Source organism: Macaca fascicularis, chromosome 14 (assembly GCF_037993035.2).
Source record: "Macaca fascicularis isolate 582-1 chromosome 14, T2T-MFA8v1.1".
In the NCBI taxonomy this organism is placed as follows: Eukaryota; Metazoa; Chordata; class Mammalia; order Primates; family Cercopithecidae; genus Macaca; species Macaca fascicularis.
The window spans coordinates 20071079-20094480 of record NC_088388.1 but is presented as its reverse complement, the minus strand read 5'-3'; the positions used below and the strand labels follow the sequence as shown (position 1 = coordinate 20094480).

General features: G+C 46.1%; 1 pseudogene; it reads right to left on the bottom strand.

Annotated features, from left to right (window-relative positions):
* Positions 1–13159: 13159 nt before the first annotated feature.
* LOC141408551 (putative uncharacterized protein encoded by LINC00596) lies at positions 13160–20611 on the bottom strand (annotated as a pseudogene).
* Between the last annotated feature and the right edge of the window lie 2791 nt (positions 20612–23402).

The following is a 23402-nucleotide window of genomic DNA, read 5'->3' as shown; positions in this document are numbered from 1 at the left end:
CTTAGTAGAGACGGGGTTTCACCGTGTTAGCCAGGATGGTCTTGATCTCCTGACCTCGTGATCCGCCCATCTCGGCCTCCCAAAGTGCTGGGATTACAGGCTTGAGCCACTGTGCCCGGCCATTAGTTAAATTAAGATGGAGTCATATTGAATTAGGGTGGCCCCTAAATCCATTGACGGGTGTTTTTGTAAGAAGGCCATGTGGGCTGGCCATGGTGGCTTGGTCAGGCACGGTGGCTCATGCCTATAATCCCAGCACTTTGGGAGTCCGAGGCAGGCGATCACCTGAGCCCAGGAGTTCAACACCAGCCTGGGCAACATAGCAAAACCCCATCTCTACAGAAAATACAAAAAAAAGAAATGAGTTGTTTGTGGTGGCATGTGTCATACACCATGTGACAACAGAAGGAGAGATTGGAGTGATGTAGCTGCAAGCTAAGGAACACCAAGTGCTTCTGGCAACCACTGTAAGCTGGGCGAGGTATGGAGCAGATTCTCCCGCAGAGGCTCCAGAAGGAGCCAACCGTGACCCACCTTATCCAAATTCTAGACTCAAAAACTGTGAGAGAATAGACTGGGCACAGTGGCTCACGCCTGTAATCTTAGCACTTTGGGAGACTGAGGCAGGAAGATCACTTGAGGTCAGGAGTTCAAGACCAGCCTGGCCAACATGGTGAAACCCCGTCTCTACTAAAAATACAAAAATTAGCCGGGCCTGGTGGTGGGAGCCTATAATCCCAGCTACTCAGGAGGCTAAGGCAGGAGAATTGCTTCAACCCAGGAAGCAGAGGTTGCAGCGAGCCGAGATCACTCTACTGCACTCCAGCTTGGGCGACAGAGCGAGACTCCATCTCAAAAAAAAAAGTGAGAGAATACATGTATGTTGTTTTAAGCCCCCACATTTGTGGTGCTGTGTTACAGCAGCGATAGGGAACTCCTGCATCTTCCCAGCCAGAATCCGCTATGCCTTTCCTCAGGCCAACCCCAATTTCTCTTGAGGCTGTGTGCTGTTCAATGAAGCCAACCTGCCCCCCAGCCAGCCAGCCTTGTCCCATCAGCACATTCTGTCTCCAGCCTCTGAGATTGGTGCAGGGACAGTTTGTGACCTGACGTGAGGCCATGAGACCTGAGACATTTGCTGCCAGCTCCTGAGAAAGAAGCTTCACCGCTTCCAGAACAAACTCTCTCTCCTGTCAGACCCAAACGAGGACGCCATCGTGCTCCAACAAGGGTCTGTGAGTACATGGATAAGCGGACTGTTTCTCCCACTATACACTCGCAGTGGGCTTCTTACACCAGATGTGTGTTTGGGGAGACGTCACCACATAGTAAGCAAGCAATCAATTATGCAGCGGACACTGTGTCCTCTAATTCAGTTCACTTCTGTCACTCCCTACCTGGAGATAGCGTCAAATTCCACAGGTTAAGGACTCAGTCCCTAAGACTGCTCCCCTTCTCCCGATGCCAATCACAAGTCCCAGGGTATTTCACCTGTGCTTCTGACCAACCGACTATAACTGAGGTTCCCACGATCCCCTCATTGGTTGGATTAATTTGCTAGAGCAGCTCACAGAACTCAGGGAAACATGGTGACTCGCTTATTATAAAGGATACCACAGAGGACACAGATGGGGCCATGCACAGGGCAAGGTATGGGGGAGCAGAGTGCTATCCTCCAGAAGCCCCGTGTGTCCAGCTGTCCAGAAGCTCTCCAGACCCTGTCCTTCAGGGTTTTTACAGAGGCTTCGTTACACAGGCATGATTGATTAAGCCATCGGCCATTGGTGATCAAGGTAACTTCCAGTCCCTCTCCCCTCTAAGGGAGAATGGGAGTGGGGCTGAAAGTCCCAGTCCTCTAATCCCGCCTTGATCTTTCTGGAGCAGCCCCCATCCTCAAGCTACCTAGGGGCTGCCAGCCATCAGTCAACTCCTCAGCATACAAAAAGACACTTACCACTTTGGAGATTCCATAGATTTTAGGAGTTAAGTGCCAGGAAATGTGGACAACAACTCCATATGTATTTTACGATATTACAAAGGGGATCCAGCCTCAAGATGAAACCAGCAAAATGGGAGGCAGAGTAGAGAGACAAGGACACGGGTCCAGAAGCTACGGATTCAAGCCTTACCTGAAATCCGCATCACCTCCAGACTTCTGAGCTATGTGAGCTGCTAATTCCCTCTTGGGTTTAAGCCAGTGAAGTTTTAGCTCTCTACTCCTTGAGACTGAAAGAGTCTTGACTAACTCCTGCGAGGCTGGATCCCTGAAAACAAAGGCTGTCATCATGATCAGGGTTCTTATCCTATCTCAGCTCCATTTCCCTCTGGGTTGGTTTTGCCCTTAGGCAGGCCCTGCTTTCCTCCTGACAAGATAAAATCTAAAATACAAATTCAGTTTAGCAATCCCCAGGAAAGAAACTATGTCTTTTATACCAGTCAGGTATCTGCTGCAACAATGCCGTGTAACAAGCACTCTGAAAATCTCAGTTGCCTGTAACAACCATTCCTTTCATACTCATGGGTCTGCAAGTTAGTTGGGGGTTGTTAATATCAGAGTTAGGCTGGACTCCAGTCCCTGGTTGGGTCCAATTTGCCCCACAGTCTCCATCCTGGACTCCAGATGAAGGTACCATGGTCGCCTGGGTGTACCTTCCTTCCTCATGGTGGGCAGGAGCGCTGGAGGGACAAGGGGAAACACAAGATACTTCTTTAAGGCCTAGTTTGGAACCCATACATCATCACTTCTACCCTGAGCTCACCAAGGATGGTGTGGGGAAGAATACTCACCCACAGTGAACCACGGCAGGGGAGGGAGGGAAGGAAGAAGCCTCAACAAAACTCCATCAAAAACATCTTCCTCAATAGTGCCTCAAAGATCTTGGAACTGACTCATTGGCCTGGCCTGGGGTCAATGCCTGAGGGAGGTAGGAGTAGGGGTACGGCTAGGGGTCTCCCATATGGGAAGAAGGGTTATTTCCCAAATGGAAGTCAAGGTGTTGCTGCCACAAGAAAGGACAATGGATCCCACATAGGCAATAAATAAATAATTATATAAACCAGCACTCAGCAAAGGGCAACGTGCAAATAAGTCACCTGAGATACTATTACAATGCAGATTCTGGGAGCCAGGCATGGTGGCTCTGACTGTAGTCCCAGCTACTAGGGAGGCTGAGGCTGGAGGATCTCTCAAGCCCAGGAGTTCGAGGGTGCAGCAAGCCACGATCACACCACTGCACTCCAGCCTCGATGACAAAGCGAAACCTCATCTCTTTAAAAAAAAAAAAAAAATTTCATTTAATAAAAAATAATGCAGCTTCTCATTCAGCAGGTCCAGGGTGGGGCCTGAGATGCTGCATTTCTTTTTTTTTTTTTTTTTTTTTTTTTGAGACAGAGTCTCATTGTCACACAGGCTGGAGTGCAGTGGTGTGATCTCAGCTCAGTGCAACCTCCACCTCCTGGGTTCAAGCAATTCTCCTGCCTAAGCCTCCTGAGTAGCTGGGATTACAGGCACGCGCCACCACAGCCAGCTAATTTTTAGAGACGGGGTTTCACCATGTTGGTCAGGCTGGTCTCGAACTCCTCACCTCATGATCTGCCCTCCTTGGCCTCCCAAAGTGCCGGGATTACAGGCGTGAGCCACCGAGCCCGGCTGAGATGCTGCATTTCTAAACAGTCCCAGATGATGCTACCAAGGACCAGTAGCAACGAGCAAGACTGAAATTGGAAGAGTCTCTCAGCCTTCCGATGCCACATTCTCATTTATGAAATGATAATTCCACCTGCCACTCACGCTTTTCTCGGCCAGGAAGATGATGCCCTCGGGGGGATAAGGTAATGCGACATTTGTGCTGTCACTCACCTCCTGCCTGCCCCTGCACCTCGAAGCCTCCCTCAGCCCCCAGGAAAGGATTCACAGCCCAGCCAGCGGGGAGACAGGAGGAAGATATCACAAAGCGAGTGTGACTTCTGTTAACTGCCTTAAACTGCTCCCTGGAATAATGTTGGTGTAATCCATAAGATTCAATTATGGTTATCAGACAATTAGGCACACCACAGCAAGGTTATTGCATAATTAATGCTCAGCCCCCATCTCAGCCTCTGAGAGTGGCACAGGTGACAAGATTCACCTGCCCCGCATCTGGGAGAGGAGCTGGGGCACCCAGGATGGGGAATGACCTCCCCTTGGGCTCAGAGGAGGATGTTCTAGGGTCCCAGAGGCGTGGCAAAGGGACAGTGTGTGGCTGAAAGAGCTTGAGTTAGTGTGTGCCCGGGGCCCTCACGCCTGCCATTGTGTTGAGGCCTTGGGCTTTAGACTCTGGAGCGAGGTTCAAATCCTGCCTCAACTACTGATTGGCTACATGGCATTAAGCACTCGCCTGACATTTTTAAAGCCTCCATCTCCTTGTGTTTTAAAGAAGGGAATTGATGATGTTATGAAAACTGGATGAGAGAGTTTGCATATTGGTTAGATGGGTCCTGCAGTACTATTTTCATTATTTCCTTGTCTGAGCCTCAGTGTCTTCATCTGTAAAATGGGAATAATTAGCCTCACCTTGCCTAGGCTTGAAAGATCAGCCAGTAGTTCAAGACCTGCCTGGGCAATTAGCAAGACCCTGTTCTCCACACAAAGGAAAAAAAAAAGACAAAAGATCAACCTGTAAGTCAAGTAAGACACATATGTGAATGGGATGTGTGGAGTGCTTGGCCAACACTCCATTGTCTTAGTTACTGTGTACCTGCCTTTCTGCTCAACCCTCCAGGGTACGACTTTGTACAAGTCCCCAGGTCTCAACAGGACAGTGGGTATCAGCCCACTTGAGAAGTGAAACTCATGATTTGGGTGAGTAGACTAGAGGAGAATCAATCTTTCTTTCTTTCTTTCTCTCTTTCTCTCTTTCTCTCTCTTTTTTTGAGACGGAGTCTCGCTGTGTCACCCAGGCTGGAGTGCAGTGGCAGAATCTCGGCTCACCACAACCTCTGCCTCCCAGGTTCCAGTGATTCTCCTGCCTCAGCCTCCCGAGTAACTGGGATTATAGGCACCCACCACCGCGCCTGGCTAATTTGTTATTATTAGTAGAGGTGGGATTTCACCATGTTAGCCAGGCTGGTTTGAACTCTTGACCTCAGGCGATCCGCCTGCCTCAGCCTCCCAAAGTGCTGGGATTACAGGCATGAGCCACCACGCCCAGCCTGAGAATCATATATTGTGCTATGATCTGCAACATTCAAATGAGCCTCAATGGACACGAAACAGAAAAATCATCGAAAAATGTTGGTGAAAACTTCAGGTTGGAGAACTCAGGCGATGGTGCAGACAGAAGCAAGTGGGGGAGGAAGCTGGCTTCAGGGAGAGCGATTAGGCCTTTGTGAGAAAGACTGGGGACTCCTCGTATCATCTTCTGTGTCCCAGTTCCCAAAACACACACGCACATGGGCACATGCACGCAGGCACACAAAAACAAGCACACACAACAGACGAAAAAATAGTTGCAGGTTCACACACATGGACATGGACATGTGTGTGCCTGTGCCCATATAAACAAACAGGAGTGCGCGCGCGCACACACACAAACACACACACACACACACAGGCACAGGCGATATGTGCCCACACACAACCATACACACCGATATGCACAGAGGTACATTCACACACAGACCATCACACACAGGCACACAGATGCACGCACGCATGCACGTTCGCGCGCGCGCACACACACACACACACACACACACGTGCACCCACGCTCAGTGATACCTTCCAATCCACTAGCCTCTCCGATATAGGCACAGACCATTTTCCCACCTTTTCCCGCTGAGCGTGTGATTCCAAAACTGTCCACAAGAAGGTGCTCGGGAGCCAGAATTCAGGCGTTCCCGGCCCGCGGACGCTTAGAGAGTGGAGCTTCGGAGTTATGGGGGGACCCACCCTTCCATTTAATAACTGAGAAAGCCACGGGAGGGGACTTGCTGGGCTCACAGCCAGTGATCCCTGCCCTGTTTCCTTATGGGGAATACAGTCAGAAATGGGGAGTGGGGCAGAACCTGTGACTATCGCGGTCCTGTTTAGAGACGAAGGTCGGAGAAACCAGTGCGGTGGAAGGCTCTCGGGCGTCGTCAGGCGCTGTCCCCAGCTCACGGGCTCTGTGACCCTGGGTAAGCTACCTGGCTTCTCTGTTCCTCAGTTTTCTCGTCTTCCCTGACCCAGGCTTCCCCGACTCCTCTAGGGGCCCCTTCCTCTCTCCATGAACACCTTCAGATCTCGGGCTGTTTTCCCCACCCAAGCGGCATCTCAGCTGTCCCCTCCCGGGTTAGGCCTCCCTGGCCCCTATTTAACGGTGTCCCCACCCCCATCACTATCTTGTTTGTACCAACACTTGCTGCCTGACAAGGCACACTTGTTCATTTGTTCATGTTTATTTTGTCTCCTTCAGGAGAATGGGAACTTCGTGGGAGCAGGGACGTGGGGGTGTCCTGCGCACCCGGGCACCGCTGGCGCCCGGAACCCAGCCCTCCCTCCCGGCTCCGAGAGAGGCGGCCTCAGCCGTGTGCTGGTGCTGCCCTCCAGTGGCGCTAGGTCCCCATGGCACCCGGCTTTCTCCTGCTCCCCAGGGGCCTTTTCTTCTCCCACCCACCTGTCACCAGCCCCCGGGGCAAGCCTCTGTGTGACTCTAGGGTGAAGGTGGAGGGACCTTGCCTCCGAGGACTCATCCCACCTGGATTCCGATGAGTGAGAAGCCCTCTCTGGCACCTGGTGTTTGAATGGCCAGCCTCACAGTTAATAAAGACGAGTTTGGTATCAGCTGTGGGATCCATCCAGGAAAAGACACCTTTGGGGCAGAAATACAATGGTGCCTGTCTCGACATAGTCTAGCAGGGAAAGAAAGACAAGCCGGTCCAAAGGTCCCATTTTACAGATGAGGTCACTGCATCCCCACCTAGGACAGGAGGGTACAACTGCCTGGCCTAAGATAACCCTAGAATAGGGTCACTCATTCTTCCACCCACTGAGAACCTCAGGGCAGTCGCGTTTTATGCAAAGCCTGTAGTCCTGAACACCTTGCATAATTCAAAGCGTGCATAATTCCTGACTAATTTTGCCAGAGAAATGAATGCAAAGTAGAAAGAATGTGTTGCATAAATTACCCCAATTGTGGCATATTTTTGCTTTAATGCTGCTTTTTATTTTCCCGGCATTATCGCTAATATTTCATAACTCACTCTCTGCTAAATTAACAGTGCAGCATTTCCTGCCGGTGGCTTGGCCTTCTTCGGAACGTTTTATCACATCTCATTTCCTTTCCAATGTTACCGATTTTCAGGTGCGTTTTTCTGCACCACCACTTAAAGAACACTTGGATGACATTGTTATAGGATATGGGTAAAAGATTTAAAGTTATAATAACTGTGAATGTTGAGAAAACGCACACTAGTCACCAGAATCTCCTGCAGAAATTAGAAATTCAGAGGCATGTAAACAACAGTGCATGCATATAAGAAAGCAGGTATTTCTGTTTAATAACCAAAGCAACGTCGCCATGTGGCAGGTTTACAGTCCTCAGTTAACAGCTCACTTAGTTCCTCCGACTCGAGGAAACTGCAATTCTTGACAGTTTTTTTAGTTTGTTTTTTTTTTAACTGAGGGGCTCGGCATTATTTCCAGCTTAGTGCATAAACACGTATTAGCATTTTTATGTCGCACCTTGCCAAAGTCACAGTTTAGATTCCCATAAACGGTGACTTCGCCCTAAATGGTCTTCCTTGCTGTGTCCTTAATCCCAGAAGGGTGGAAATGTATGACTCCACCCAGTGATCTCAGATACGGATTTCAGAAATTTCAGTCACCCACCTCATACTTACACAGGGACCTTTTTGGAGGCAGCATCATCCGAGGCCGCTCTTGCCCAATTTGACTGCCCCCACCTCCTCCCCAACGTCGTCTTCTCTTGCAGTCTAGAAAGGGGAGCTACCCCCCAACATGGGATCCATATTTAGATCCATGTTGGAGGGTGGGTAGAAAGGGGAGATAGGATGAGGGAAAACTGAGTCTTAGTTTCACACATTTGTAAAATCGTCAGACTTTCCACGTTGCCAAGAAACTTGTCAACACAACCCCTGTGAATTGGCTGCTTGGCCTTCGCCTGCCCAGATTTGCTTCCAGAATGGCTCCTTCAGCTTGGCATGAGCCTGGCACCAGAAAGAGTGCCAGGGGCCCTAGGAAGGGGGGAAAGTGGGGCATTCAGGGCAGGCTCTGAACCCACTGGGATTCCTGTCCTGATTCCATCTGCATGTGACCTTCAGCAAGTCTCTATGTGAGGCACTTCACCTCACTGGGCCTCAGTTTCCACCTCTGTCGAATGGGGATAATAATACCATCTACTTCCCAGAATTGGTGCCAGAATGAAACGCAGTCCCTGCTGTGATAGTGCCTAGAACGGAGTAAGCGCACAATAAATGTTACTTAGCTCTTGTTGCAGTTAGAAAAGCAACTGGATGGGGTGTACATTTACTGGAACCCTGGGATGTATGAGGGCCAGTGTCTGGGTCAGGTGATCCTGCCCCTCAGAGAATTTATGCTCCAGCTTTGGAGAGTGAACCTGCCCTCCCACTAATTCAATAATGCACCAGAAAGGGGAACTGCCTGGGGAACTGCCCTGTCCAGCCCTGACTTTGTGCAAGTGTCCGTCAAGTCACCTTCTGCCTCTGGGCTGCCTCTGAGACTTGAGAGGGAGTAAACAGGTGCCGAGAGGTCTCTCCACCCTCCAGGTGCCCCATCAGGCTGGGACCTCCCCACCAACCCACCCCTCCCTGTGCAGCAGCAAATCTGCAAATGTGCCTTGCAAGCATATCCAGCGGGCCGGAAGCCACACTCATCCCCCGCTCCCCCATCCCTTCAGAGGACAGGAGAGGTGCCTGGTCCAAAGGTGGTGGTTAGAGCCTGGGCTTCCTGCCTGGGGGTGGGGTGGAGAGGGATCTGCCTTCTCTTCTGGGCCCCTGCCCCCCAGGTTTTTCCTCCTCGGTACTCATGTTCCTTTCCCTGGATAATCCCTCGCTCTAGGAGAGTCTCAGCTTTCCCCTCTGAAAAACGGGCAGCCTGGATTTCCCCAGCTCCTCCAGCTAAGACACTCTCATCTCCCTATCTCACACCAGCCTTGCCGCCCACACCCCAGTCCCTCCCTCTCTCCTCTGCTGCTGTGGGGGTCTGTCCCTGAGGTCACTGAGGCTACTGCTGGCTAGGCTCCCAAGCACGAGAGAGAGATCCCACAGAACAATAGCAGAAGGAAGGGGGGCATTCTTCAGGAGGAGAGAATGAAACGGCCTAGCTCAGCCATACCTGCCCTAGATCCAAAGCTCCCAGCTCCATTCCTGCCTCTGCTGCCATGTTTCCATCTTTCTGCATATGCGTGTCTCCCACCACACGAGGTGGTCCTGAGGGCAGGAGACACCCAGCCTGTCCTCGCTGTATCCCCAGCACCTGGGTGCTGGGAGCTGTTTCCTGGTCGGACAGAATGGGCGCCCACCCAGCAGGTTCAAGGATGGCGTTTTCCAGGTCTGTAGCCTGAATTCCAAGTGTCCACTCAGGGCTGAACCATGCAGTCAGGAAAGGACTCTCACTGGACACAGTGGCTCAAGCCTGTAATCCCAGCACTTTGAGAGGCCAAGGCAGGTGGATCCCTTGAGGCCAGGAGTTCAAGACCAGCCTGGCCAACATGGCAAAACCCCCTCTCTACTAAAAATACAAAAATTAGCCGGGTGCGGTGGCAGTCCCAGCTACTCGGGAGGCTGAGGCAGGAGAATCACTTGAATCCGGGAGGTGTAGGTTGCAGTGACCCGAGATTGCGCCACTGTACTCCAGCCGGGGTGACAGAGCAAGACTGTCTCTCAAAAAACAAAGCAAAAAGAAAGGGCTCTCATAGTGAATAACCTAAGTCTACAAAAATAAAAGAAAGGACTCCACCTCGGGTCCACACTTCCCTCCCCTCTCTGCCTCCCTTTACCCTCTCCCCCAAGCCCCTCTTCCGCTTGCCTCCAGCCTCCCACCTGCAGACTCAGTCATTTCTGGCTCTTTCTGACTCTGCTTTAGAATGAGAAAAAAAAATATGGGGAAACAGCGGCTTTTGATCATAAGGACAGGGAAAAGGAGATGGGGTCCTTATTGTGGCCTGGCTTCCGGCGAGATGTCTAAAACTCACATAGAATCGTCCCCTAGGGGAAATCACCCACCTGCATAATTTTCATATCCAATAATACTACAAGAGTGTCTATGTCCTTCCTACCTTGAGTTACATTTCTAAAAACTCTTTATCACGTGAGTCGTGAAAAATGCCAGCTTCCAATAAGTGTGCATGGGGAGAGGACAGATAGCTGGAAGTAGAAATTTATGCTGCCTGGTAATACTAAAGAATTGCTATACTCAGTTTCATCAAACCCAGGTCCTAGTGTCAGCCCAAAATTCTTCCTCCTCCAGGAAGTCCTTCTGGACTTGGAGGGAAAGTCTATGACACAAGAAACAGTGTCTAATGTTTCCCAGATCTACCTATTTTTCTCCTGTACCGCGCCTACCACCTGGACAGCCCTTTCTCCATAGGTGTCCAAGTGCCCCGAGTCTGTCAATGCCAGGCTTGCATGCCATTATTTCCCAGATGAAAGTGACTACTCTCCTGTCAGGACTCAAGCACTTCTTACCCTGGCCTGTGATCACAGGTGCTAGGAGAATTGCTCACCAGTGGGACAGAGGGCACATAGCAGGTCCCAGCCCTGACTTTGCTCAAATATCTCTCAAGTCACTTTCAGCCTCTGGATCTCCTCCCTGCGGGGTGGATGTGAGCTTAGAGGCCATTTAGGCTAACCCCTCCCCAGCCTGGGTGCCATCTTCCCAGATCCCTAACTTATTCATGGATGCCGAGGAATCAGTATGTTTGTTGAGTGACTAAATGAATAAATTCAGAACTTGGGGACACCAAGATCTAACGCCCCCTCAAAGTTAAGCCTCTTAACCTCCTTAACCCGCAACTATCCTTCCTTTTCCTTATACCAGTCCAGTGACCAAATCACCTTCTAAACCACCAGCCGGCCAGCCATACCCCCAATATGACCCAAGTAAAATGATCCAAAAGGTTGACAATACGTCTAGTCACTGGGGTTTTTTTAAATTGTAATTAGTAATTATTATGCACTATGGATGTAATAATAGTAGCAGCAAACATTTATTTTATTTTATTTTATTTTTATTTTATTTTTTGAGACAGAGTCTCACTCTGCTGCCCAGGCTGGAGTGCAGTGGCCTGCCTGGTACTGGGCTGAAGGCTTTGACGTGAACGACTTCATTTAATCCTCACAATAATCCATAAGGGGGTTCCATCATTAGCCCCTACCTTTCAGACCTAGAAATGGGGCGTAAAGAGGTTAAACTTGCCCCACGTAGCAAGCTGGTAACAGAATTTGGGGACTTTATAAAATCATTTTTTATCCATTGTGTTACAATATTTTTCCATTTTTGTAGTCCTCTTTCAGACTTTGACATTTTTTTAAATTTCATGTCCTAATCTATTTTCAGTTCATTATGCCTTCCCTGTTTGTTTGTCAATGTTTCTGTGAACTGTCAATCTTGTCTTCCTCTCTAAGAGAGTAGAAATATTCGTGGAATTTGTGAAAACATAGCCAAACAGGTAAAGTGGACATGGATGACTGAAAATGAATTTTTTTAATGAAACAACCTAGAAAGAAGACAAAATTGCTTTCAAAATGCATGCAAAAATTGCAAAATCTCCCTGGGGTGCAAAGACCTTATCAAGACAGGAGGAACTAATGGCTGTAAACATTCATTTCCAACCGAATTTCTTTCAGTTGATTCACTTGGAACCCTGAAAAACTTTAAAATTTGTAATAACTTCGTCAGATGAATGCATAATTGCTGGGAAATTATTTAGCAATTAAAAGCCCACAAGTCTGAAGGTGGAGTTGGCGTATAGAGCTAAAATGCACTTTAGAAGCTATCCTTGTTGCATAAAAATTAATAATACTTGATAAAACAGGGGCCAAAAATACTGTTTCAACCAACTTGTTTTGGCGTCAGTTTTATTGAAGCATAACTAGATACAATAAAATGCACAGATTTGTAAGTATAGCGTTATAACAACCATATAATCAAGATATTGATTGACTGCTTTTGTTTGTTTTAGAGACAAAGTTTCACTCTGTTGCCCAGACTGGAGTGCACTGGTGTGATCATAGCTCACTGTAACCTTGCACTCCTGGGATCAAGCGATCCTCCTGCTTCAGCCTCCCAGGACTACAGGCGTGTGCCACCATGCTGGGCTCGTTTTTTTAACTTGTAGAGAGAGGGTCTCGCTATGTTGCCCACACTGGTCCTGAACCCCTGGCCTCAAGCAATCTTCTTGCCTCAGCCTCCCAAAGTGCTGGGATTGCAGGCATAAGCCATCACACCCGGCCTGACTGATACTGACAATGACAAGATATTAAACATTTCCATCACCCCAGGAAGTTTTCTTGTGCCTCTTTATAATCAATCCACCCCATCACCAGTCAACCATAGATCAGTTCTCTATCACCAGAGCTTAGCTTTGTCTGTTCTAGAATTTCATTTAAATGGATTCATATAGTATACACTCCTTTGTGTCTATCTTTCTTCACTCAGTAAAATGTCTTTGAGATTCATACATTGTATTTATTTATTTATTTTGAGACAGAGTCTCGCTCTGTCACCCAGGCTCGAGTGCAGTGGCACGATCTCAGCTCACTGCAATCTCTGCCTCCCTGGTTCAAGCGATTCTCATGCCTCAGCCTCCTCAATCCCTAGCTGGGATTACAGGTACACGCCACCACACCTGGGTAATTTTTGTCCTTTTTGTAGAGACGGGGTTTTCACCATGTTGGCCAAGCTGGTCTAGAACTCCCCTCAAGTGATCTGCCCACCTCAGCGTCTCAAAGTGCTAGGATTACAGGTGTGAGCCACCACGCCCAGCCAAGATTCAGACGTTTTGTTGTTACAGTCAAGCAGTTCTTTCATTTCCCTGAGTAGTATTCTACCCATTTCATCCAGTAGTGCTCCCCTGTACGCAAATATCCTAGTGTGTTTATCCATTTGCCTGTTGATGGACATTTGCATTTTCTCTAATTTTTTGCTATTAGGAATAAAACTGCTATGAAGATTTTTGCATAGGTTTCAGAGTGAACGTAACTTTTCATTTCTCTTGAGTAAATACCTAACAATGAGAGTGCAGAGTCATATGGAAAATATGTCACTATATAAAAAACTGCCAGCCGGGCGCAGTGCCTCACACCTGTAATCCCAGCACTTTGGGAGGCCAAGGCAGGCAGATCACAAGGTCAGGAGATCGAGACCATCCTGGCTAACATAGTGAAACCCCATCTCTACTAAAAATACAAAAAATTAGCCAGGTGTGGTGGCAGGCGCCTGTAGTCCCAGCTACTCGGGAGGCTGAGGTAGGAGATTTGCTTGAACCCAGGAGGAGGAGCTTGCAGTGAGCTGAGATGGTGCCACTGCACTCCAGCCTGGGCAACAGAGCAAGACTCCGTCTCAGAAACAAACAAATACACACACAAAAAAACTGCCAAACTGTTTTCCAAAGTGACTGTACCATTTAGCCACCACCCCAAAGTATATAAGAATTCTAGCTGCTCCCCATTCTGACAAACAAATGACAGCTTTTAATGTTTTTTTTTTTTTAATTCTAAGAGGTAAGAAATTGTATCTCTTTGTTCAACCACATTGCTTTTTTTTTTTTTTTTTTTTTTTTGACAGAGTCTCACTCTCCCAGGCTGGAGTGCAGTGGCCCAATCTCAGCTCACTGCAACCTCCACCTCCCAGGTTCAAGCGATTCTCCTGCCTCAACCTTCCAAGTGCCTGGGACTATAGGCATGCACCACCACGCCCAGCTAATATTTTTCTATTTTTAGTAGAGACGGGGTTTCACTATGTTGGCCAGGATGATCTTGATCTTTTGACCTTGCGATCTGCCTGCCTCAGCCTCCCAAAGTGCTGGGATTACAGGCATGAGCCACCGTGCCCAGCCACCCATGTTGCTTTTTATGCAACAATCTGCTGGCTTCTCAACACCAAATGTGTATGCCCTACCTATTTGCATTCATGAACAAAAATGCATCTGTGTGCATACACACAAACACACACATACATGGGTCCCTCCTGCCGCTCCCCGTGCGGTGAAGAATGCCCTCAACGAGGAGACCGGATAAACTTTGGCTTCTGCACAGGTACTGGCTGACTCTGAGCAGTTCACTTCAGACCTGCTTTTCCAACAATCAAATGTGGACAACAATCCAGCCCACTAAGATCAAAACACCAAAAGCGTAATCTATGAAAGACATTGGTAATTTGGACTTCATTAAAATTAAAAACTTCAGCCGGGCACAGTGGCTCATGCCTATAATCCCAGCACTTTGGAAGGCCAAGGTGAGAGTGTCACTTGAGCCCAGGAGTTTGAGACCAGCCTGGGCAACATGGCAAAATCCTATCTCTACAAAAAAGTACAAAAATTAGCCAGGTGTGGTGGCATGCACCTGAGTCCCAGGTACTAGGGAGGCTGAGGTGGGAGGATCACCTGAGCCCAAGAGGTTGAGGCTGCAGTGAGCCATGATTGCACCAATGTTCACCAATGACAGAGTGAACCCTTGTCTCAAAAAAAAGAAAAAAAATTAAAAACTTCTGCTCTGTAAAAGAGACTATTACGAGAATTTAAAAAAAAAAAAAAAAAAAGCAAGCCACAGACTGGGAGAAAATATTTTCAAAATACATGTCTGATAAAGGACTATTATCCAAACTATACAAATAACTCTTAAAACTCACTATTAAGAAAATAAATGAACTAAAAGTGGGCAAACATCTGAACAGACACTCTGCCAAAGAAGATACACAGATAGGAAAGAAGCAAATGAAAAGATGCTCAACATCATATGCCACTACGGAATTGTCAATTAAAATAGCAATTAGAAACTACTACACACCTATTTGAATGGCTACATCCAAAAAACCAATAGTAACGCGTGCTGTTGAGGATGTGGATCAACAGAAATTCTCATACACGCCAGTGGGAATGCAAAGCGGTACAGCCACTTTGGAAGACAGTTTGGCAGCTTCTTCCAAAGCCAAGTATAGTTATATACGATTCAGCAATCACATTCAGTTATTTACCCAAATGAGTTGAAAACATATCCACAGAAAAACTTGCACATAGATGTTTATAGCAGCCTTATTCTTAACTGACAAAACCTGGAAGTAAGAAACCAAGATGTTCTTCAAAAGGTGAATGGGGCCAGGCATGGTGGCTCATGCCTGTAATCCCAGCACTTTGGGAGGCTGAGGCAGGCAGATCACCTGAGGTTGGGAGTTTGAGACCAGCCTGGCCAATATCGTGAAACCCCATCTCTACTAAAAATACAAAAATTACCCGGGCGTGGTGGCAGACACCTGTAATCCCAGCTACTTGGGAGACTGAGGTGGGAGAATCGCTTGGACTCAGGAGGCGGAGGTTGCAGTGAGCTGAGATCGTGCCACTGCACTCTAGCCTAGGCAACAGAGTGAGACTCCATCTCAAAAAAAAAAAAAAAAAAAAAAGGCAAATGGATAAAGTGTAGGATATCCATACAGTGGAATATTATTCAGTGCTACGGGCTGACTTGCATCCCCGCTCTCTGCCAACAAATTCATATGTTGAAGCCCTAACATCCCCTGCCATTTTGACTGTATTGGAGTTAGGGTCTTTATGGAGGTGAAGATATGACAATTATAAATGTATATCCACAAAGCAACAGAACCCCAAAATATATGAAGCAAAACTAACAGAACTTACAAAAAACCAGTCAATTGTATTATTATAATATAATACAATTTAGGAAGAATTGAAATCTTAACAATTTAAAGTCTTTTGATCCATGAACATCACATATCTTTTGATTTATTTAAGTCTTTGTTTCTTCAATGTTTGGTAGTTGTTTTGTTTTGTTTTGTTTTGTTTTTTTGAGACGGAGTCTTGCTCTGTTGCTCAGGCTGGAGTGCAGTGGCATGATCTCAGCTCACTGCAACCTCTGCCTCCTGGGTTCAAGTGATTCCCCTGCCTCAGCCTCCCAAGTAGCAGGGATTACAGGAACACACCACCACGCCCAGCTAATTTTTTGTATTCTAATAGAGATGGGTTTTCACCATGTTGGCCAAGATGGTCTCGATCTCCTGACCTCCTGATCTGCCCACCTGGGCCTCCCAAAGTGCTGGGATTATGGGTGTGAACCACAGCGCCTGGCCAATGTTTGGTAGTTTTTAGCATACGAATCTTGCTTGTATTCTGTATGTCAGGTTTTCCTTGATATTGTAAATGGTCTTTTTTTCTTTCTTTCTTTCTTTCTTTTTTTTTTGGACACAGAGTCACTCAGGCTGGAGTACAGTGGCATGATCTCAGTTCACTAACACCTCCGCCTCCCGGGTTCAAGTGATTCTCCTGCCTCAGCCTCCCAAGTAGCTGGGATTACAGGCATGCACCACCACACCCAGCTAATTTTTATATTTCCAGTAGAGATGAAGTAGAAATATTTTATATTTCTAGTAGAGATTTCACCATGTTGGCCAGGCTGGTCTTGAACTCCTGACTTCAAGTGATCCCCCCACCTTAGCCTCCCAAAGTGCTGGGATTACAGGCATGAGCTACTATGCCTGGCCATAAATGGTACTTAAAAAAAAAAAAAATCTCAATTTCCACTTGTTCATTTCCATATATAGAATTGATTTTTCTATATATACAGTTGATTTTTCTGTATTGATCTTGTATTCTGCAACCTTGCTTAACTCACTTTAAGCTCTAACAGCTTTTTTCCCCTCTAATAGCTTTTTAAAACAGCTTTATTAAAGTATAAATCACATACCATACCATTTATCCATTTGAAGTATCAGTGGTCTTTACTATATTTGTAGAGTTGTACAAGCATCACCACAACCATTTTAGGATAATTTAGTCACTCCAGCAACAAAACCTTCCTATCTTTTGCAGTCACTTTGCATTTCCCATAGCCCCCTAGGTCCTAGGCAAACACTAATCTAGCTTCTGCCTCTGTAGATTTACCTATCTGGGCATTTTGTAAGTGGATTCATACAATATGGTGTCTGGTGACTGGTGTCACTTACTTAATGTAATATTAATGTAATATTTTCTTCTTTTTTTTTTTCTTTTTGAGATGGAGCCTCGCCCTGTCGCCTAGGCTGGAGTGCAATGCCGCAATCTCAACTCACTGCAATCTCCGCCTCCCAGGTTCAAGCGATTCTCCTGCCTCAGCCTCCCGAGTAGCTGGGATTACAGGCACACGCCACCACGCTGGGCTAATTTTTGTATCTTTAGTACAGACGGGGTTTCACCATGTTGGTCAGGTTGGTCTCAAACTCCTAACCTCGTGATCCACCCACCTCAGCCTCCCAAAGTGCGGGGATTACAGGTGCAAGCCACTGCGCCTGGCCTAATGTAATATTTTCAAAGTTCATCCATGTTGTAGCATGTTATCAGTACTTAATTCCTTCTTATGGCTGAACAACCTTCCATTGTATGGACATATCACATTTCATATATCTGTTGATCAGTTGATGGACATTTGGGTTATTATACCTTTTGGCTATTATGAAGAATGCTGCTATGAACATCTGCATTCAAGTTTTTAGGTGGACCTTTGCTTTAATTTCTCTGAGGCTTATACCTAGGAGTAGAATTATTAGGTCATATGGTAACTCTCTGTTTACTCCTTTGAGGAACTGCCAGACTGCTTCCAAGACAGCGTCATCATTTTAAATTCCCACCAGCAATTTATGAAAGCTCCAATTCCTCCATTTCCTGGCCATGCTTGTTATTGTCTGTTTTATTATTATTATTACTATTATTATTATTATTATTTTGATAGCCACCTTAGTGGATGTAAAGGGCTACGTATTGTGGTTTTGATTTCTGTTTCCCTAATGACTAATGATTTCTAGCATCTTTTCCTGTGCTTGTTGGCATTTTGCATATCTTCTTTGGAGAAATATCTACTCAAGTCATTTGCTCATTTTAAAATTGTGTTTTTCCCCATCAAAAAGTGAGCAAAGGATATGAACAGACACTTCTCAAAAGACGACATGTATGTGACCAAGAAACATATCATCACTGGTCATTAGAGAAATGCAAATCAGGCCGGGTGCGGTGGCTCAAGCCTGTAATCCCAGCACTTTGGGAGGCCGAGACGGGCGGATCACGAGGTCAGGAGATCGAGACCATCCTGGCTAACACGGTGAAACCCCGTCTCTACTAAAAAATACAAAAATCTAGCCGGGCGAGGTGGCGGGCGCCTGTAGTCCCAGCTGCTCGGGAGGCTGAAGCAGGAGAATGGCATAAACCCGGGAGGCGGAGCTTGCAGTGAGCTGAGATCCGGCCACTGCAGTCCAGCCTGGGCAACAGAGCAAGACTCCATCTCAAAAAAAAAAAAAAAAAAAAAAGAAATGCAAATCAAAACCACAATGAGATACCATCTCGCACCAGTTAGAATGGCGATTATTAAAAAGTCAGGAAATAACAGATGCTGGAGAGGCTGTGGAGAAACAGGAATGCTTTTAAACTCTTGGCGGGAATGTAAATTAGTTCAACTACTGTAGAAAACAGTGTGGTGATTCCTCAAGGATCTAGAACCAGAAATATCATTTGACCCAGCAATCCCATTGCTGGTATATGCCCAAAGGATTATAAATCATTCTACTACAAAGACACATGCACATGTATGTTTACTGCAGCACTATTTACAATAGCAAAAACTTGGAACCAACCCAAATGCCCATCAATGATAGATTGGATAAAGAAAATGTGGCAAATATACACCATGGAATACTATGCAGCCATTAAAAAAGAATAAGTTCATGCTGGGCACGGTGGCTCATGCCTGTAATCCCAGCACTTTGGGAGGCCAAGGTGGGCGGATCACCTGAGGTCAGGAGTTCAAGACCAGCCTGACCAACATGGAGAAACCCCATCTCTACTAAAAATACAAAATTAGCTGGGCGTGGTAGCACATGCCTGTAATCCCAGCTACTCAGGAGGCTGAGGCAGGAGAATTGCTTGAACCCAGAAGGTGGAGGTTGCAGTGAGCCGAGATTGCGCCACTGCACCCCAGCCTGGGAGACAGAGCAAGACTCTGTCTCAAAAAAAAAAGGAATGCTACCTTCTCTGTACCTTAAAAGGTTCCATTGCTCTCAAAATCACACACTGCACATTTGTCATACTAAGTAGTCTCTCATTTTCAACTGAAGTTAGTGAAAAAAACAAGATTTTTTTTTCTTTTTTTTGAGATGGAGTCTCACTCTGTCACCGAGGCTGAAGTACAGTGGCGCGATCTCAGCTCACTGCAACCTCCCTCTCCTAGGTTCAAGCGATTCTCCTGCCTCAGCCTCCCAAGTAGCTGGAATTAGAGGGGACCGCCACGACGCCCGGCTAGTTTTTGTAGTTTTAGTAGAGACGGCCAGGGTGGTCTTAAACTCCTGACCTCAGGCGATCTGCCAACCTGGCCTCTCAAAGTGCTGGGATTACAGACGTGAGCCACCACGCCTGGCTTAAAACAAGATCTTTGTATTTGTTAAAAAAAAAAAAAAAAAGGGGGGGGGGGAGATACCTCTTTATTTTTAACCACTTTTTTCTTTCATATTTTTTATATTTTTTATCATATTTGAATGAATTTGAATGGAAGTTAGTCTATTGTGAATCTTGCACTTGAAAGCAGAATTTTTCTTCCTTATAAAATTTTGAAGTAGCAAAACAGACATTTTACCTTTAATTGATCCCACAAGATATGACTAATTCTCAAGCAGACATTTTCTTAAGAGATTAATGGTCTAAGTGGAATTAAATAACAACAAGTTAAATATAGTTCCTAAAAATTATTTGATTTAATGTTTAAGCTGCTATTCTGCCAAATAATTCTATAAAGATTGGAATTATAAAAGATAATTGAATCTCTATTATTCTGCCTAGTATTCTTATTTAAATTTGTATAAACATTTGTTGGCTCCTAAAGAATAAAATGTTCTTCCCAAAGTTATCTAGCTAACACACTCTCTTAATATTCATATGAACTATCAGGCTATTTTCTATTTATTTAAATATTTGAAACCTAACAATTACGTTTGCAAATAAAATTCACACCTCTCAATTATCATTAATTATTGTACCATTTTATCCTGGAATAATAAATATATGTGTATTCACCAACTGACAGAAACAATTTCAACATATAAAGCATGAAAGGAGATTTTTTCAGTTCAAGCGACTTTTAAAATGTTTACCTATGTCTGAAACTGAATGTCCAGATATTAATAAATCCAAATGACCTGCCTTGTTTGTATTGCTGACATAATTACACTGGTTAAATATTACATCCCTTTCTCAATCACAAGATCTTCGATCTTGCAAACTTTCAGAGATGTCAGAATGACACCAAAATAAGCATTCAGCTATTTACCTTCCAAAGACCAAAACCCAGGTGAAATAGAAGAATTTGGCTGAGCTAGAAGGCTGAAACCAAACTTCAAAGTCTGTTGACTCACAGTGGTTCTCATCTAGATTGGGAGTGATCAGGCAACCGGCTCCCCAGCCAGGGACAGCTCCACAGTCCAGCTCTTCATTGACTCAATCAACAAACGTTCATTGAACACCTACTATGTGCCAAGCTTGGTGCTAGGCACAAAGAATCCTGCAGTGAAAAAAACAGAGTCCGGCTGGAGAGAGAGAAGTAAAAAATTAGTAGACTATAGTGTAATCAGATAGATTTCAATGCATTAATAGTCCCAACTATTGTCCTACCTGTATTCAATACAGGTAGATATGGTGTCCTGTAACTTTGTACCCTCCTCATACTCTGACTTTGCTCTGCCTAGGGGGGTGCTTTGGCCAATAGAATAAATAAGGCAGAAGTGATGTACCAATTCTGAGCATAAGTATCAAAAGGTGCTGCCATTTTTGCTCTCTCTCAGATCTCTGATCACCACAAGAACAAGCCAACCGGGTGCAGTGGCGCATGCCTGTAATCCCAGCACTTTGGGAGGCCAAGGCAGGCAGATCACTTGAGGTCAGGAGCTCGAGACCAACCTGGCCAACATGGTGAAACCCTGTCTCTACTAAAAAAAAAAAATATATATATATATATATATATATAAAAATTAGCCAGGCATGGTGGCACGTGCCTGTAGTGCCAGCTACTTGGGAGGCTGAGACAGGAGAATCGCTTGAACCCAGGAGGCGGAGGTTGCAGTGAGCCAAGATCACACCACTGCAATCTAGCATGGGCAACAGAGTGAGACTCCATCTCAAAAAAATGATAATAATAAAGAACAATTCCATGAGAGACCCCATGAAGTTATCCCAACTGAGACCATCCTAGTTATGCCCAGTTATCCCAACTGAGACCATCCTAAACCAGTCTATAGCCAGCTGACCACCAAACATGTAAGCCCAGCCAAGATCAGCAGAACTGCCCAATTCACCCATAGATTCACGAGCTAAATTTTGAAAAGCCTTGTTACACAGCAATAGCTAATTGATAGAGTGTTAGTGCAATGATGAAGAATGTGCCCAGTGCCAAGAGGATTCTTAGGAATTGTTGAAAAACCAGCACAGGGAAAAAAAAAAACACAAGGAAAACTAATAACAAGTAACTAAATGACAGACACTATGCTAAGTAATATATTATTACCATTCTGTATTTTAAAATACAGCATTCGGCCAGGAGCGGTGGCTCACACCTGTAATCCCAGCACTTTGGGAGGCTGAGATGGGCAGATAACCTGAGGTGAGGAGTTTGAGACCAACCTGAACAACATAGTGAAACCCCGTCTCTACTAAAAATACAAAAATTAGCCAAACATGGTGGCAGGCGCCTGTAATCCCAGCTACTCAGGAGGCTGAGGCAGGGGAATTGCTTCAAGCCGGGAGGCGGAGGCTGCCGTGAGCTGAGATCGTGCCACTGCACTCCAGCCTGGGCAAAAAAGCAAGACTCCATCTCAAAAAACAAAAAAAAAAGAACATACAGCTTTCAAGTTCAAAACCAGCCTGGCCAACAAGGAAAAACCCTGTCTCTAATGAAAATGCGAAACTCAGTAGCACATGGTAGCATATGCCCGTAATCCCACCTACTAAGGAGGCTGAGGCACAAGAATTGCTTAAACCCGGGAGGCAGAAGTTGCAGTGTGCCAAGATCATGCCATTGCACTCCAGCCTGGGTGATAGAGGGAAACTCTGTCTACAAATACAGCTTTCAGGCTGGGTGCAGTAGGCCTGTAATCTTTTGAGAGGCCCAAGTGGGCAGATCCCTGAAGCCCAGGAGTTCAAAACAAGCTTGGGCAACGTGGTGAAACTTTGTCTCTACAAAAAAAAAAAATTGTTTTAATTAGCCACATACCTGTAGTCCCAGCTACTTGGGAGGCTGAGGTGAGAGGATCTCTTGAGCCCAGGAGGTGGAGGCTGCAGTGAGCCATGATCGCATCACTGCACTGCCTGGCTAATAGCAAAAACCCTGTCTCAAAACAAACAAACAAATACAGCTTAGCTTATAAAGCAGTGAACCTAACACTTGAACCTAGGTCCATGTCATTTGAAAAGGGAAGGTTTCTATTGCTCTGCTGTACCACAGGAGAGAGGAGAAAAAAGCAAAAAAAAAAAAAAAAAAAAAATTAGTGAGAGGATTCTTGTCATGGATTCTGTGGCTCCAAAATTGAAATTGCTTAACTCAGTTGATTTATGCCATTATTCATTCATTTATATAAGCTGTATGTTAAACTTGGGTTCTTGATGTTCATTTCAGACCATTCAAAACCTGTGAGGGGGTAAAAGTGCTATCAGCACGCCAGGGTGAGGTGTCCCTAAATCATCCGAACTGAACAGTAAACCTAGGGATGGGGAAAACAGAAAGAGCATTTGGAAGATGTTTGCTAAATTAAACCGATTTCAAATTCCCAGGCATCCACAGCAGCCCACCTCACCACCACCTCATTGCACCTGCCAGGTTTATAGCAGAGACTAAGAGAAAGAAGTCAACCTTAACCTGCACCCGCCTGCTGGCAGCCCTTCTGCAAACACACCAGTATGTACACATCCTGGTCTACACTTCCTGCTGCCCTGCTTTTTTCCTTTCTCCCTGCCCCTGCTCTTGGAACCCCACCACTTAAGAAGAAGGTGGGGCTGTGGTGTCCAAACGTGTCCAAACACGCTCCCTGGCACTGGTCAGTTCCTGCCCTAACCTCTCTCCTTGGACAGGGAGAAATGCCCACAATGTTATCTAGGGTTTTCTGATTGCAAGCAACAGATACAGACTTCAGCCAAGTTATGCAAAGAAATGGTTAATAGAAGAGTCCA